The sequence below is a fragment of the Vulpes lagopus genome, chromosome 7 (assembly GCF_018345385.1).
Source record: "Vulpes lagopus strain Blue_001 chromosome 7, ASM1834538v1, whole genome shotgun sequence".
In the NCBI taxonomy this organism is placed as follows: Eukaryota; Metazoa; Chordata; class Mammalia; order Carnivora; family Canidae; genus Vulpes; species Vulpes lagopus.
Genome location: NC_054830.1, coordinates 99170816 through 99187148, shown reverse-complemented (window position 1 = coordinate 99187148; position 16333 = coordinate 99170816).

Genomic DNA, 16333 nt, shown 5'->3' with positions numbered 1-16333 from the left:
ATTCACAAACACCAAACTCACAAGCAATAGATTTAACAGTTTACAGGGAGAAATGCAGTTATCATACACAAAGGTCCTACTATTCATAGTTTAATTTGGCAGAAAAATATCAGGGTAAACTATGGCTCATAAGGGAGAAAAATCAAAATCAGTGTAGGAAGCTGGCTAATCTTAAAGATGAAAGTTATCCCACTTTGTTAAGCAGATGAATCCATAGACACTGTTGGAATTAACTTACCATATGGAACATAAGGACAAGGTAACACATAGGGGAGCCTAGACACTGTTGTAACACATTGCCACTGGGTAAGACTATCCTCCCCCTGCCCCACCCCCATCACCTTTTTCTTTTAGAGAGAAAGAGAGAGAGAATTAGAGAGAGAATGTGCATGAGTAGTGGGGGCAGAGGGAGAGGGAGAGAGAGAATCTTAAGCAGGCTCCATGCCCAGCTCAGATTGGGGCTCAATCTCAGGACTCTGAGATCATTACCTGAGCTGAAATCAAGAGTCAGATTCCTAACTGATTGAGCCACTCAGGTGCCCCTCCCTCTGTGGTGTTCTTCAGGTTGACAAATTCTCTTCTGTTGTCACATCATTGTTTCTTCCTTTCTTTTAGCCTTCCTTTCCTTTTGCTTTATGTGTTTTTCTTTCTTGAGTTTTTCTTCCTCTCATTTTTTCTACTTTTAGTGAAATTTTACTTTTATTTTTATTCCAGTACAGGTAACACACTGTGTTGTATTTGTTTCACGTGTGCAATATGGAGATTCAACAGTTCTACTTAGAGCTCATCAGCTGGTTTGTCCTCTGCCCCACCCCACCCACCTACCCTCTGGAAACCATCAGTTTGTTCCTATAGTGAAAGAGTCTGTTTTATAGTTTGTCTCTTTTTTCTTTGTTCATTTGTTCTGGTTTTTAAATTCCACATATGTGTGAAATCATATGGCATTCATCTTTCTCTGACTGATTTATTTCACTTAGCATTATACTCTCTACCTCCATCCATGTTGTCACAAATGGCAAGATTTCATTCTTTTTTATGACTAATATTCCATACCCACAGACACACACACAGACACACACACACACACACACATATACACACACAGACATATTCCATTATGTATATACACACTTCAAGGAAGGGGAAGTACAAGTCTTTAAGGACGGTTAGTGTTCTTTGCTACAAACATCTACAAATCTTCAGGAAAAAGGCTACTGGATTTATAAATGTACGGAATTTGAAAGTCAAAGGAAGGGCTGAGTTTTTTACTGTATTGAAAATGATTTGTGGAAAGCAGCAGTTCAGCTGGAATTAGAAATTGAAAAGCAAAGAAGGCCATGGAATTGATTGTACCTGCTGCAGACATGACAGACATTTGGAATCCAGGTCTTTTGAAATCTTGGTATCTTGGAATTGGGCTCTTCTGACAATTTCACCCATATAGGTATATAAACTCTTAAAATTCATCAGAATGAACACTGTATGTGTAAACTGGGTCACAACAAAAATTTTTTTAAATGGACATGTGTTGTATTTAATCCTCAAGGTCACCCTATGGGAAAACCACAAGTCATCATATTTTAAAAATTTGCCACATTAGGCTGTGTACAGAGCTTACAATAACCTACATTTTTTAAATGATAATTTTATATTATATTCATTCCCTCTCCCATAGGACAAAAGCACAGATATCTCCAGGCAATTGCTGTGGAAGAAAAGTAAGCAATCTATAGGTCATGTGGGCAGAGTACTGGTATCTAGACTCTGACCCAGGGAAGAAGGTACTGAGGCAGCACAACTGTCGTTTATTTTTAAGAACAACGACCTAGGAGGCATTGGAATCCAAGTCTTTTGAAGTCTCAAGCATCAATCATCTTAGCTTATAAGTCATCAGTAAGATCAATATTTCTATTATTCAGCCTTCAGCTAGATCCTTAGTTACATCTATCTGAGACAAGGAAAGTACTAAAACAAAAGCTAAATTGCAGGCACCACCAGAGAGCCACAGACCCTTATTTGAGGAAGAAACAAAATATCAGAGAGCCACTGGAGGATAATCCAGACTTCCAAAATTAGCAGGCAATAAACTGAAAAGTCCAGATATTGTTCTCTATCATCTGTCAACAAGATGCACTTTTCTTTCTGTTTTTTTTTTCAAGTCTCTAATTTTCAAGGATTAGTGTAAGATTACAACAGGTAGTGAGTTTTAATTAAAAATAGACTAAATAGATTGGTAGATTTGAAAAAGGAACAGGTCAGCAATACTTAATAAAGTCAATTATTCCTGATATTTTCTTTTAATTCTATAAACATACACTGTTTTCTGGCTAAGCTTTATTATATTATCTTGTATTTTTAATGTAACATATGTAGTTATAAATATATTTCATGGACCCATTCTATAATAATAGCCATAAATGATTTTTTGGAGGTCTATATTAAACAAAAATGTTATATATATCTAAATCTTGATAGTATGTTGCTGTAAACTAAAGTCAATAATGTTATAGAAGGTTTACTACCTAATTAAGAAAAGATAGTGTTTCAAGCAGGAAAAACAATCACAAATTCAGATTCTTTTGGAGCAATAGTAGGAGAGGAGGCCACTTCAGAAATGTTACTTATGAAGGAAAGAAAAGATCACACCAGTTCTCTCAAAAGGGAACTATTTTGTTAAGATGGTAAAAGAGCCTAGCTGCATTAGGAGGCAAGATCCAGGAGTCTGCTTGGTGGTGATTAAACGTGGATTATTTAACCATGTAAAACAGAAACATGTGTATTAAAACCCCAAACATGTATACTATATACAATATTTAAAAAACCAAAGCCCTAGCAGCTAAAAATAGCTGAGTATTTGATGAACAGATGAGGTTAAAACTTTTATAAAAATTAAGTTAGAGATATGCAATCTATTGTTATTTTTTTTCCTTTTTCTCTCATGTATCTTCCCTTATTCTCCTTGTTACAGAGTAACTAAATCACCAATTATGGAATGTTTCTCCTGAGCAAGGCATTCTGCAAGCCACCCAAGAGCTCATTGTGTTGTTGGGGCTGGGAAGTGGGAGAAAATAAATATATTTAAAAATGAGTGGCTAGACAAGACTTAAGAAGTTCAAGACTATAGGTGAAATACCATAGGTAACCCCACACCATCATCTGAAGAATCCCTACATGTTGGTGTTGGCAATTCAGAGGTGCCAGTGATCACTTTGACCTTGGAGAATTCATTTAATTTTCATTTTAATTTATTTTGTATTGAAGCATAATGTAGCTATATGAAGATGAAAAGACTTTAAGTATTCAGTTCTATGAATTTTGAAAATTGAATACACCCATGAAATCACCAGCAAAACTAAACATCAAGTATTTCCATCACTCTGGAAAGACCTTGTGGGGTACCTGGACAGCTCAGTGGTTGAGTGTCTGCCTTTGGCTCAGGTCATGATTCCGGGGTCCTGGGGTCAAGTCCAGCATCAGGCTCCCTGTAGGGCTCCCTCTGCCTACGTTTCTGCCTCACTCTGTGTCTCTCATGAATAAATAAATAAAGTCTTTAAAAAAAAAGACCTCCCATGGCTGGTTCTATCCAATTCCATCTCTTCTGTCCTCAGAGGCGGCAATTTTCTGATTTCTACCACCATAAAATAGTCTTTCCTGTTCTTGGACTTTATATAAATGGGATCACAGAACATGACCACATTTTTTTTTAAGAATTTATTTATTTATTCATGAGAGACACAGGAAGAGAGGCAGAGACACAGGCAGAGGGAGGAGAAGCAGGCTCCATGCAGGGAGCCTGATGTGGGACTCAATCCCAGGAATCCAGGATCGTGCGCTGAGTCGAAGGCAGAAGCTCAACCACTGAGCCACCCAGGCATCCCACATGACCACATTTTTAAAAATATTTTATTTATTTATTTATGTAGAAAGCAAGAATGGGGAGTTGGGAGGGGCAGAGGGAGAAGGAAAGAATCTCAAGCAGACTCTGCACTGAGCATGGAGCCTGATAGGGGGCTGGATCTCATGACCTTGATATCATAACCTAAACCAAAACCAAGAGCCGGATGCTTAACTGACTGAGCCATCCTTCTTTGTATCAACAAAAAGTTTCTCAGCTTCATCCATCCATGTTGTTGTGTATATTAATATTTTGCTCCTTTCTTTTTTTTTATTTATTTATTTTTTTATTTATGATAGTCACACAAAGAGAGAGAGAGAGAGGCAGAGACACAGGCAGAGTGTGAAGCAGGCCCCATGCACCGGGAGCCTGACGTGGGATTCGATCCCGGGTCTGCAGGATCGCGCCCTGGGCCAAAGGCAGAGCCAAACTGCTGCGCCACCCAGGGATCCCTATTTTGCTCCTTTCTAATACTGAGTAGCTACACTATTATTAGTTTCTGTCCAATGAAATTACACACAATCAAATCTAACAATATTAATTTTTGATTGCAATAGAACAAATGACCACAAACTTTATTATCTCACAGTTCTTTAGATTGCATTTAGGCTCAGGGTCTTAGAAAACCTAAACCTAGGGGTGGACCTGCTGGGCTCTCATTTGGAGGCTCAGGGAAGAATTCACTCCCTTGGGTAATTGGAAGAATTCAGTTCTTTGTGGCTGTGGGTCTGAGGTTCTCATTTCTTGGCTAGCAGTCAGCCAGGGACCCCTTTTGGCTCCTAGACAACATCTACACTCCTCATAATTTGGCCACGTTTAAGCCAACAATAGTACATCAAATCCTTCCTGTGCTTAAACTCTGATTTTCCCTCTGCCTTCTTCTTCTGACACCAACTGGAGAAAGGTCTCTGCTTGCAAAGTCTCATATGGCAATCTCCCCTTCTTAAGGTCAATTTTGCCATATAAGGTAATGCAATTGTGGGAGTCATATCACTATCACAGGTTCTATAAATTAGAGGGTGGGAAATCTCAGGGGCCCTTTCTAGAAATTCTGTCTACTATATTAATTAAAATCATCCTGTCAGCTTTATTTACATAATTGCAAAGTGGTGGAGGAGTGAGCAGCAGGCAGCAAAGGTTGGCAGTGTAGGCCAGAGAGCAATCCCTCTCCTGGGGACAGGAAGGAGAACGCCACACCCAAAAGAAACCCCGGAAATACCTGGTATGTTTGACCATTTGTAAAATAATAGAAAGATTTACAATTCTATTGGAGACTTTTGGAATACTTAAATATAAAATGATAAGAGCATAGAAAACTAAACAAGCCAGAAGAAGAAGGAAAATACCAAACAAGTTTTACAGGAAATGAAATATAATAACCAGAGCACAATATCTAGCTAAGCTATAAACCACGCTTACATAATCATATTGTATAGATGTTAAGTACTGATTACCAGATTATGGCTTATTTTTATTGGAAAAATGGAAGAAAGGGAAAGGGCATTCATGATATTAAGACTGCTAAGAGCTAACTTCCATAACTTTATCAAATACACAGAAATTGGTAAATAAAAAATGTGTAATTTAGAAATGTGAACATAAATAACAGAATAACTTAAAAGAATTTGAACAAGTGGTGATGAGGTAGGACCTTTTCCTTTCCATTATAAAATTTATAGTATTTGAAGCTTGAAGCTAGAGCTTTAAAAATACAAACTATTCCAAAGGAACATAGTATTTATGCAAATGTTTTTATGTTCTAATAGTTAGCCAAATACATTTAACTTAAAATCTAACCAAAGAGATGAATTTTTGTACTCAAAGGTTTTAAAGAATTGCATTAGTTTTGGCAATCTTATATTAAATTTTGCTGTTATTAATAATTCAACTAATTTTAAGTCACCTCAACAGAATCACCTCTTTTGACTTCTTTCACTTCTCTGCAATCATATCAGATTGCAGAGGGCTGGGTAAAGGATGAGAGGAGCCTAAAAACTGCAGTGAAATTGTAGAAGAATCAGGTTATCATGTGAGGTTATCACCAAACTTGTGGAACCAAAATATGAAGTCTTTTTAGCCTTAATATTTAAAGTAAGTGCTTCAGAAGTTACACACACTTTGAGCACTAAATTCTAGACTTTATCCATCTTCTGTGTCAAGTTCCATAAGTAACAACAAACACAGGTGTTCTTTAACTTGGGACTTCATGAAGCCAACACAAGGATTTGTCTAGAATGAGCAAACCTCCACACATTAAAGAGAACTACAGGTGTGACTTACTAATAATTGTATACATGCAATGAAGGAGCGTCGATTCATTGGTACAGGACACATCAAACTCCAGTTTCACCTCACCAAGTAACTGATGACAGCTCTCAATACTTTTCTGAGAGAGTAATTCCACTTGTATGTGGATCCTCTTTGTTGTGTCCTAGTCTCCTATTACAAATACTCTCTGTCTGCACTGGTATGACTGCAACTTGCCTCATAACCCTTATAATGATCAAAGTCAGTCTCTAACCTGAGTTCATTAACCCTGCAAATGACTGCCTCTGTGCTATGGACCCCAGTCTCTAATCTTCACACTCTGCATAGCCTTATAAAAGCTCTGTCTATTCTTTAGAATCATTATGCTGTGGGATGAGGCATTTTTTTACATATCACCATCAAGCATTCCCTATGCCAAAAGACTTAGGATGTTACCATTTAATCTTTTCTCATGTGGTATCTTGTGGTAGCATGAAGTTTCCTGATCATGTGGTATGCATATAAATATATATTTATATATTTATCATACATATTTAGAAAATACATATACATGTATGTATATAAATATACTTTTCATCTAATTTCCTAAATCACTTTGTTTATAATTTTATATGGCTAATTTACATAACATATATATTTAATTTAATAAATAAATATTGAGAAGCTGTTTTATGTTAGGCTCCGTAATGATGAATAAAATGTGATTTCTGAGTCAAGAAGCATAGAGCTGGGAAGAGAAAGACGAGCTAGGATGTAGAGTTTTGTTTTTGTTTTATTCAGAGAAAGCAGGGAGGAGGGAGAGAGACAAGCAGACTTTGTGCTCAACATGGAGCCCAACACAGGACTCAATCATATGACCCTGAGATCACAACCCAAGCCAAAATCAAGAGTTGGATACCTAACCGACTGAACAAATGGGTGCTCCTAGGATGTGGTTTTATTTTATTTTATTTTATTTTTAAGATTCATTTATTTATTTATTCATGATAGACATAGAAAAAGAGAGAGGCAGAGACAGAGGAGGAGGGAGAAGCTGGCTCCATGCCAGGATCCCAACATGGGACTTGATCCCGGGACTCCAGGACCGTGCCCTGGGCCCAAGGCAGGCGCTACAACACTAAGCCACCCAGGGATCCCAGAGAGATAGCTTACTGACTAGGTCAAAGATTGACTCAGATCATCATTTCAAACAAAAGAAGTTCTTTGATTTAGGGAGAAAAAAAAATCCACATTATTTTTTTCTAGCCTCTTACCCTTTCAAATCTGTTCCATGGAACTCTCAATTCACAAACTTTTCTCCCTTTCTTCTTGGCATGACATTTGAACCTAGACTCTTAGGGGGTTGTGAAGAGATAGTTCACTTTAAGGCAATACCTATTTCCTTAGTCCTGAATCAGCTGTTCAGAGGACTGATTTTGGTGTAAAGATTCTATCCAGCATTTATTGGCCATTCCAAAGCATTACAAAAATAACAAACAGAACACTCCAATGTTTTACCTTAGCATACGACCCCATAGACTTGCTTTCTTATGTTTGCTCTGATGCCCTCAGTAATATAGAAGTGATACCACAATATTGGGAAAAGATCTCATTTTCATTTTCTAGCTTTCTTTAGCCCCTAGATGGAAAAAATGGCATCTTTAAGGTTTTCGTCACAAAATCTCTTAGCCCTCAAGAACGAACTAAATTTTAAAAATTACTCCATATTTTACAAATATGTAAAAATAGAAAACATTTACTCTATAAACTCTAAAATGCCAGAAATGCCATTGGAGCAGTACGTGTGTGAACACTTATTTTCCCAAGGTTGAATACTCTGCCAACTGGTGCCTGTCAAAAGAATTTAGTGTAGTTCACTGGAAGATGATAAACAGAACTCACTTATTTTGCTCCAACCCAGAATAACAAGTAGCAGGGAAATGTGTATAAAATGAGTCCAAAATTAAGAAAAAGGAAAAAGGTGCTTAATTTACCCACACTCTGCTGCTAAATGAAATGATGCTGGGAAGTAACATAGACCTATCCAAAGCAACTAGATCTCATTTATAAGATTTCATTTAAAATTATCTCCATATTCCAACCTTATCATGCTCAGATGAACACACAAGACTTAAATTGGAAGGCACAAAATCTCTAAAGCTTTACCTTGGTTTGCATCAAAAATCTTAAATATGCTTAGTGTCATGGAGGCTAAGAGAAATTCCTTTTAAAATGTGTATGTACCTATCAAGGTGACTCAGATGCAACTGGATCACATCCCAGTGGCAACACTGAGTAGCTAAGGAAGAGCTCGTAGGGCAGCAGTCCAGGTCAGGATGAATAAGGCAATGGCAAATCTCGAGGGATGAGAGAAAAAGAAAGAGAAGAGCAGAAGTAAGGCACAGATTCCTTTTGAAGAGTCAATGCTAACTCTGGCCAAGGAGAAAATCAAACAACATCTCTGGGATGCTTATAGACTAGAAAAGGAATAGCTCCATGGCCAGGGAAAGATGAACCTGGATGAGATACCAGATAACAACAGATATTTGTATATATGTAATATATGATTTACAGGAAGTTCTAGAACAGGCAAAACTAATATAAGATATGATTAGGCTATTCTAGAGCTATTCTTCTATGGAACATAAATGAAAAAGTTAAGAATTTAAACCTTGTGGTAAAGACGTACTGAAGTAATAACAGAAAGACCATTTCTTTCACAAATTTATCTAAGACAATCAGTCATGTATAATTTAATTAGACTATTTTGCTAAGAATAGATACCCTCCAGTGATGAGAAATAGGTAAGGTCTTAACCCCATTAAGAGATCTAAATTCTGTTATTTAAAGTCATTCATGAAGGACAGTCACAGTCAAAATTGTTCTACAAACTGTTCCATCAGCTAAATGAAGTCTCCGCTTTCTCTGCTTTGGGTGTCCTTTGAACCCATCTTATAAAAGATGTGACTGATGACTGAAACAATATTTGAGCATCTCCTGAGCATCAACTGTTCCATCTTATACATGGATTCAAACAAGAATGTTCTGAATCACTCTCACCAGAGTCTAGAGAATTATGTCCTGGTGGTTTACAGGACCAGATAAGATTGGAGTTTCCCACCTGTTTCGAAAAGACTCTGAATTCTTAGTTGGCTCCTTTCCCTACCTCACTATTTTCAATGTCTCTCTCCTTGTCTACTTGATTAGCCACTTTCAAAGGAATGCTTCCCTGAACCAAACATGACTATATCACATATGCCTTTTGAATGATCTAAAAACATGTGCCTTTATTGTGCTTATTACAGCTAAAATTTTGCATTTATTGTGTGATTTTTTTATTAATATCCTCCTCCTCCAATAAACTCTCATATTCTGACAGCAGAGAAATGCTTTTTTTTGTTAATTTGTATACTTCAGAGTGCTCAGTACATTTATTATTTGTTAAATAAATCTTTTTTTTTTTTTTATTTACTTATGATAGTCACAGAGAGAGAGAGAGAGAGAGAGAGAGGCAGAGACACAGGCAGAGGGAGAAGCAGGCTCCATGCACTGGGAGCCCGATGTGGGATTCGATCCCGGGTCTCCAGGATCGCGCCCTGGGCCAAAGGCAGGCGCCAAACCGCTGCGCCACCCAGGGATCCCTGTTAAATAAATCTTAATAAATTAATGATAGTAACATAAAGAGTAAATATATGAATAAACAAGAATAACTGAATAAGTGAATGGGTGAGTGAATGAATGAATAGCCTCCTCTGTTCTTGAGATTAAAAATCTTGATTTTCTGCCTGAAGGAAGGGATGGGCAGCACTCAGTTCATCTAAGAGGTGTAAAGGCTGCATTCCTAGGACACAAGTCATAACTAAGAATCCAAGCTCCTAAGGAACAGGTTGACAAAGAGGTGGCAGTAATGATGGCAGTAATGATGGCTGCTAAGAGTGACTGCCAGGGATGCCAATGCACAGCAACAACACAAGAGTGGTGTAGGGACCAAGAAGAGAAGATGCCTGATATTTGAAAAGTATTTTTAGATATTCATATTCACAGGGTGGAAGAGGTGCTTCTCTCGGTGAGTCTCCAAGGCACTAGGGTTCCAGAAGTTACCCTAGTAAAGATCCAGCCAAAGATACAGACTTTGCCTCATTGCTATCTTGAGTACTATATGCATAGTAATATGCTATAACAGTTTCATTTGTTGAGCTGTACTTTGGAGAAGGAATTTCCAAATTAAAGTCAAGGAGCAGGTGGGAGTGAACAGTGCAGACAGAAGTAAAGTGGCTTAGACCTTTGGCTTCAAAGTAGGTGAGTTTTTCCAGCAGTTTTATATTTTGTCATGTATCACTTCCAGCAGAATGTAAGCTTCATGAGAGCAGAAATATTTGTCTATTTTGTTCACTGCTCTTTGCCCAACACATAAAACTGTGTCTGGTACATGGGGATATGCAATAAAATGTTTTGAACACATAGTCAAGGTTTTATTGAAAAAAGGATTTCATTATTTCTTAATATAAGGTTTTGTTCATACAAAATATTTTCCAGAAAATATGGCTTATCATTTTTGAAGGATTAGTCTTCAAGCTGATTTACATTCATCAGTCTCACCACCAATTTTTAAGGACTCATATAGAGTCACCATTATTTAGTCAGAAGAATCCATCAATAAAATCCATCTTCACAGTATTTAGAATACCAATGTCCTCTGTTTTTAGTTTCATCTTGCTGAAAAGATAAACGGAGGTCATCTAGTGTGTAGTCTGTTATTGCCTTCATGGTAGAATCAAGTTTTATTTATTTATTTTTAAAGATTTTATTTATTTATTTATCCATGGGAGACACAAAGAGAAAGAGAGAGAGAGACAGAGACAGAGACACAGGCAGAGGGAGAAGCAGGTTCCATGCAGGGAGCCCGTCGTGGGACTCTATCCTGGGTCTCCACAATCATGCCCTGGGCTGAAGGTGGCGCTAAACCGCTGAGCCACCCGGGCTGCCCAGAATCAAGTTTTAAATGTGAGCTCTGTTATTTCCCAGTAATTTGTGGTTCATTTTCTGATATTTATTTATTTTTATTTATTTTTGAGAAGGAGAGATAGAGCAAAGGGAGGAGCAAAGGGACAGGGAGACAGTCTTAGGTAGAATCCACACTGAGGGCAGAGCCCCATACAGGGCTCAATCTCACAACCTCGCTATCATGACCTGAGCCCAAACCAAGAGTCAGACACTTTACATGCTGTGCCACCCAGGTGTCCCATTTTCTGCTATTTATTTTAAAATCTATATGAAATAATTGCATCAGACTACAACAAGATGTGGCATATGCTAGCATTAACAGGGAGGAGATACGGAAGGCATCTACTGAATACAATACATATGGGACACCTATTTCATTTAATCTCCAAGACAATTGTATTACCTACATGGAATTCTGCTAGATCTACCAAATATTAACAACAAAGCCAAATAAAATTTCCCAGGTTGGCTCACTCAATCTTTTTGATACTCTGATATCAGAGGAAGGAAAGATGCTTGAAAAGCTGCTTGATTTCTATTACATTGCTAGAGTTAATGACAATATTAAATGGATAAAAAGCATATTTACCTTTCCCCTTAATAACAGTTAAACTTAGAGTAATTAGTGAGTTTCTTAGTTCCAAATATTCATGTCCCAGTTTTATCTTCTTTTAAAGTTTCTAGGCATACAAAAATACTAAATAGTATCACATACTATACCATCTGCTGAACCTTAATTTAATGTGAAATCTCCATTGCTAGACCAGACTTCTCTGATACTTAACACATGCAATCAAGTCAATAAATGGTACACAGAATTCACAGTTAATAACCATCCAGGAACTTAAGTTAATGAAATGCTTCTGCATACGTAAGTGAAAATAATAAAGAAAGAGTTGTGGGAAGATGAGGCAGCAGTGGCATGGCTTATTCTTTCTTTCTTTAGTTCTCCTACATAAAAACAGTGAATATGATAGAAAAAAATTCCATGGTCAACATCTTCAACAAACCTATGTGACAAGGAATGACCACAGACTGCAAAACACAAATAGAAGGGAACAAACCAGCAATAGATAGAAGGTAGAGTATCCGTGACAGCAAAAAAATTGCAAACAGAAGGGAAGGAACCTCAAGAGGTGTGAGAATCAGAGAACTGGCAAAATGCCATTAGACATTGCTAGAATTTCAATGACCATTCAGAGAAAGGCAGCAGTAACTGGGAGAGGAGACTGGGGCTCCAATTTGCAGGCTAGAGCAAGGGGGTCTCGGGAAATTCTGATGGGTAGTCTGAGTCTGGAGCTGAAAACTTCCTAAAATTAATGAACTGACATCCCGTCTCAGGATAATGTCCCTTAATCTGAAAAAACTGTCTGGAACAAAAGTCAAACTAAATACTTACAGGAATGATCATATCAAACATGGAGAATAAATCCCAAATAAAAAGGACAAGATAATAAAAAAATGAACGTTTCAGAAAATATAGGATCATATATTTTATTATTACTTTGTAAATAGAAATTCATGAGCTGCTCTGTTGATTATATAAGGTGAAGCTTGGCCAGCCTAAATTTTAAAGTGCTGTATTTGTAAACAAAAAACTTATTTTGAGGGCACCTGGTGGCTTCAGTCAGTTAAACATCTCACCCTTGATCTTAGCTTAGGTATAGATCTTGGGATGGTGAGGTCAAGCCCCGCACTGGGCTCTACCCTGGGCCTGGAGCCTAATTAAAGCAAAAACTTGTTTTGAAGACTTAGTGTGAAAAACTAAATATAAAGCACTTGATTAAAAATTTCATATCAATGTATAATGAATAACTGCTCTATTTATTAACAAGTTTTAATATTGATAGTATATTACTTTTAATACTCATATTATTTTATATCATATAACCAATATTTCCAATATTTAATTAACAATTTCATGTGGTGTTCAGATGATAATAGTGTAGCTATTTGGGGATAAATAAAACATATCACTAAAATTATTTTTACTAATTTCTTTTTTATTTTTAATGTGGCTACTTGAAAATTTAAAATTATGTATGTGCTTCATTCTAACAGAATACAAATGATAGAAAACAAAGAAAGGAAGGAGAGAGATATAGGCTGAGAGCCCACAGATTTCAAGCAAATAGGAGACATCAATCAATAACATTATGTCTGGGTCACATTATAAATAAATATCATTAGAAAGCAATGTGGAAATGTAAACACTGAATAAAGATTGACATTAAGGGGGGGCTAGTTACTGATTAGAACAGAATGCTTGTCTTTTACAGGTATGTTTGGAAATATTTATAGATAAAATGACATGATATCCAGAGGGGCTGAGAGAAATGAGTGGGACCAGAATAAAACAGACTGGCCATGAGCTCATCATGCTCAAGTGAGTGTGAGTACACAGATTTGCTATACTCTTCCAACTTGGATGAGTACTCCCCTGGAGTACCGGCAGCTGCTCATCCCTTGTGTATTCAGTGGCAACTCTGTCTTCCCTGCCCAGTAGTGGCCAGGCTTCAACACCTGCCCAGTCCTTGCCTAGGGGACTGCCCCACACATTCTTCCAGTTTTCTTCCCCAGTTCCCCAGCATCAATAAAGTGTCACAAACAGAAAAAAAATGTTTTTAATTTTCCATAATAACAAGGTAAAGCACAAAGAAAAAGAAACAAATCTACTATAGATTGCAAAACACTATAGGCAAATCAAGGTGGCTCTAGAAGGTATAAAATAAAGAAAAAAGGTCAAAGGAAGCCTCTCTTTCTGTAACACTAGTACTAAGATGAGGATTGCAGGAGGCTTAACCATAGCTGGTCAGTTTTTCCATTTATGGAATGTTCCAAATCTTTATAAACCATCTGGAGAGCAAGGATTTGGCTAGATTTCCATCCCACTGTAATAATGAGAGATTTATTGAGAAATAATGTCAAAAAGAGCAGCTTTTAATGTGGTTATATGCATATACCAGAAACTGAACCACTTAAAGCAATCTTTATCTCAATTTACAAAAAACAAACACATAAAATAATGCCGATAATGATGTCTGATGATTCTGGTCATATAGTGTAAAACCAAAATTGTCACTCTGGGAGCATCTGGGAGCAATGCTATAATATTACCAACTATTTACTTTTTAGTAATTAAAGAAACTAGGAAGGAATATTAGTAATGATGATTCATTTTTAATATTCAGCAATGCTAAGAGGAAACAGAAATAAGCTAGTTTGAGAACAGCATTTTGAAAATGGGGAAAATTTGTGAAAAACTGTAATAAACAGAGTAGATTTCAAAGTTTTCACTTTTCTATTTGAATTTTCATTTTTTTAATAAATACACATAATTTCTATGATTCTCGTGGTATTATAAACTAGGGTCAAATAGCATAGTTTGCTCCGGCCTCTCTTTTTATTACAGTCTAACTCCATTTTAAAAACAGGCTATAGCCACCAAATGATCAGGAAAGGTAGATAAGGATGGGAGAAGTTATAAAAATATTTGCTGTTCATAAGGTCAGACAATATGAGACTTTTAACAACCTTATGAGTTATGTAAGTATTTATTTATGTTTTATTGGCAAAGAAATTATAGAATAATGATCTCCTGGTACTTCAATTACCTTAAGAAATCTTTATCAAGGGATGCTTGGGTGGCTCAGCAGTTTAGCACCTACCTTCAGCCCAGAGCATGATCCTGGAGACCTGGGATCAAGTCCCACATCGGGCTCCCTGCGTAGCCTGTTTCTCCCTCTGCCTGTGTCTCTGCCTCTCTCTCTGTCTCTCATGAATAAATAAATAAAATCTTTTAAAAAATAGAGAAATCTTTATCAAATACTTACTATTTGTGGGCACAGCCAATGGTGTTGAAGATTCAAAGAATATGACATTGTACCTGCTTTCAATTTGCTCACAGTTTACTGGGCAAGGCAAGCCAAAGAGGAACTGAGTAGAGAATATGGCATGATAAGGCTTGGGGAAGCACAGATGATGCCTGCTGGCCCTTTCACGAACCAAGAAAACTTCTGAAGTAAGGTGAGACATTCAGCTGAGCTAAGGAGAGTGGGGCACCCCTTGCCCACTTGGTAGAGGAGGGAAAAATGACCAGGTCTAAGCAAAAACAACAGTGAGTCCACTCTACTAAGGAAAAAAATCCATGAAAATAAATGACAGGGCAAGAACCCAAGACAAAAAGTGGAAAACAGAAAGGCATAAAGAACAAGAAAATGCAGATAAAGAAATAAAGATAAAGAAGGAGTCCCTTATGCTCATCTTGTGAGCATTTGTCATGGACTGATTATTTAATCAAAGGGAAGAAAAAATTTTTAAAAGATTTTATTTATTTATTCATGAGAGACACACAGAGAGAGAGGCAGAGACACAGGCAGAGGGAGAAGCAGGCTCCATGCAGGGAGCCCGACGTGGGACTCGATCCCGGGTCTCTAGGATCAGGCCCTGGGCTGAGGGCAGCGCTAAACCACTGAGCCATCTGGGCTGCCCCAATCAAAGGGAGAATTAAAAAAAAAAGAAAAAACCTCATTTGCACCAACTTTGGCTTCCCTCAGTGTGCCTGGTTACTAAGTAATAAGCCATTTTCATAATAAGCAATCTCTCTTCATCCTTCCAAACATTACAGGCATAGCTAGGGTGTTAGGGAAGATGAAACAGCTGTTTCCTTGGTGTGACTCCCCGCCGGTGAGCAATGTTCTCATGCGTGCGGCTAGGCACATGGAGGCCAGACACCTCCCCTGTTCTCACTACAGGCGTTCCACGGTGTCACTATGCATTTCCACATTATCAGTTCCACATAAAGCGAATGAAACAGACTGTGCCTCCAATCACCTGCACTTGTGCTTACCGATCTCTCAGGCTTACGTGCGTTCTATAAAATGCTACAAGAATGATGCAGTAGTGGAAAGAATGATTTCAATATTAGAGCAAGTACAGTTGTCACTGCCAACCTGACCCCCTTAATAATAATAATGGAAAGAAAAGTGGTTGGCTGAGCGGCCAGGTGAGAACACTTTAGAGACATCTGAGCCTCATCAGAGCCTCCTGCGATTCCAGGACAGAGGCCGGCGCTGCCAGGACCCACATGTGCTGCTCTGGCTCTCGGAAAGCCACACATGCTCTCAGCAAGAGCCAACGGAAAAAGAGCAAAGCAAGTTTGACAGCATGTACATTCCTCTCCTCTCT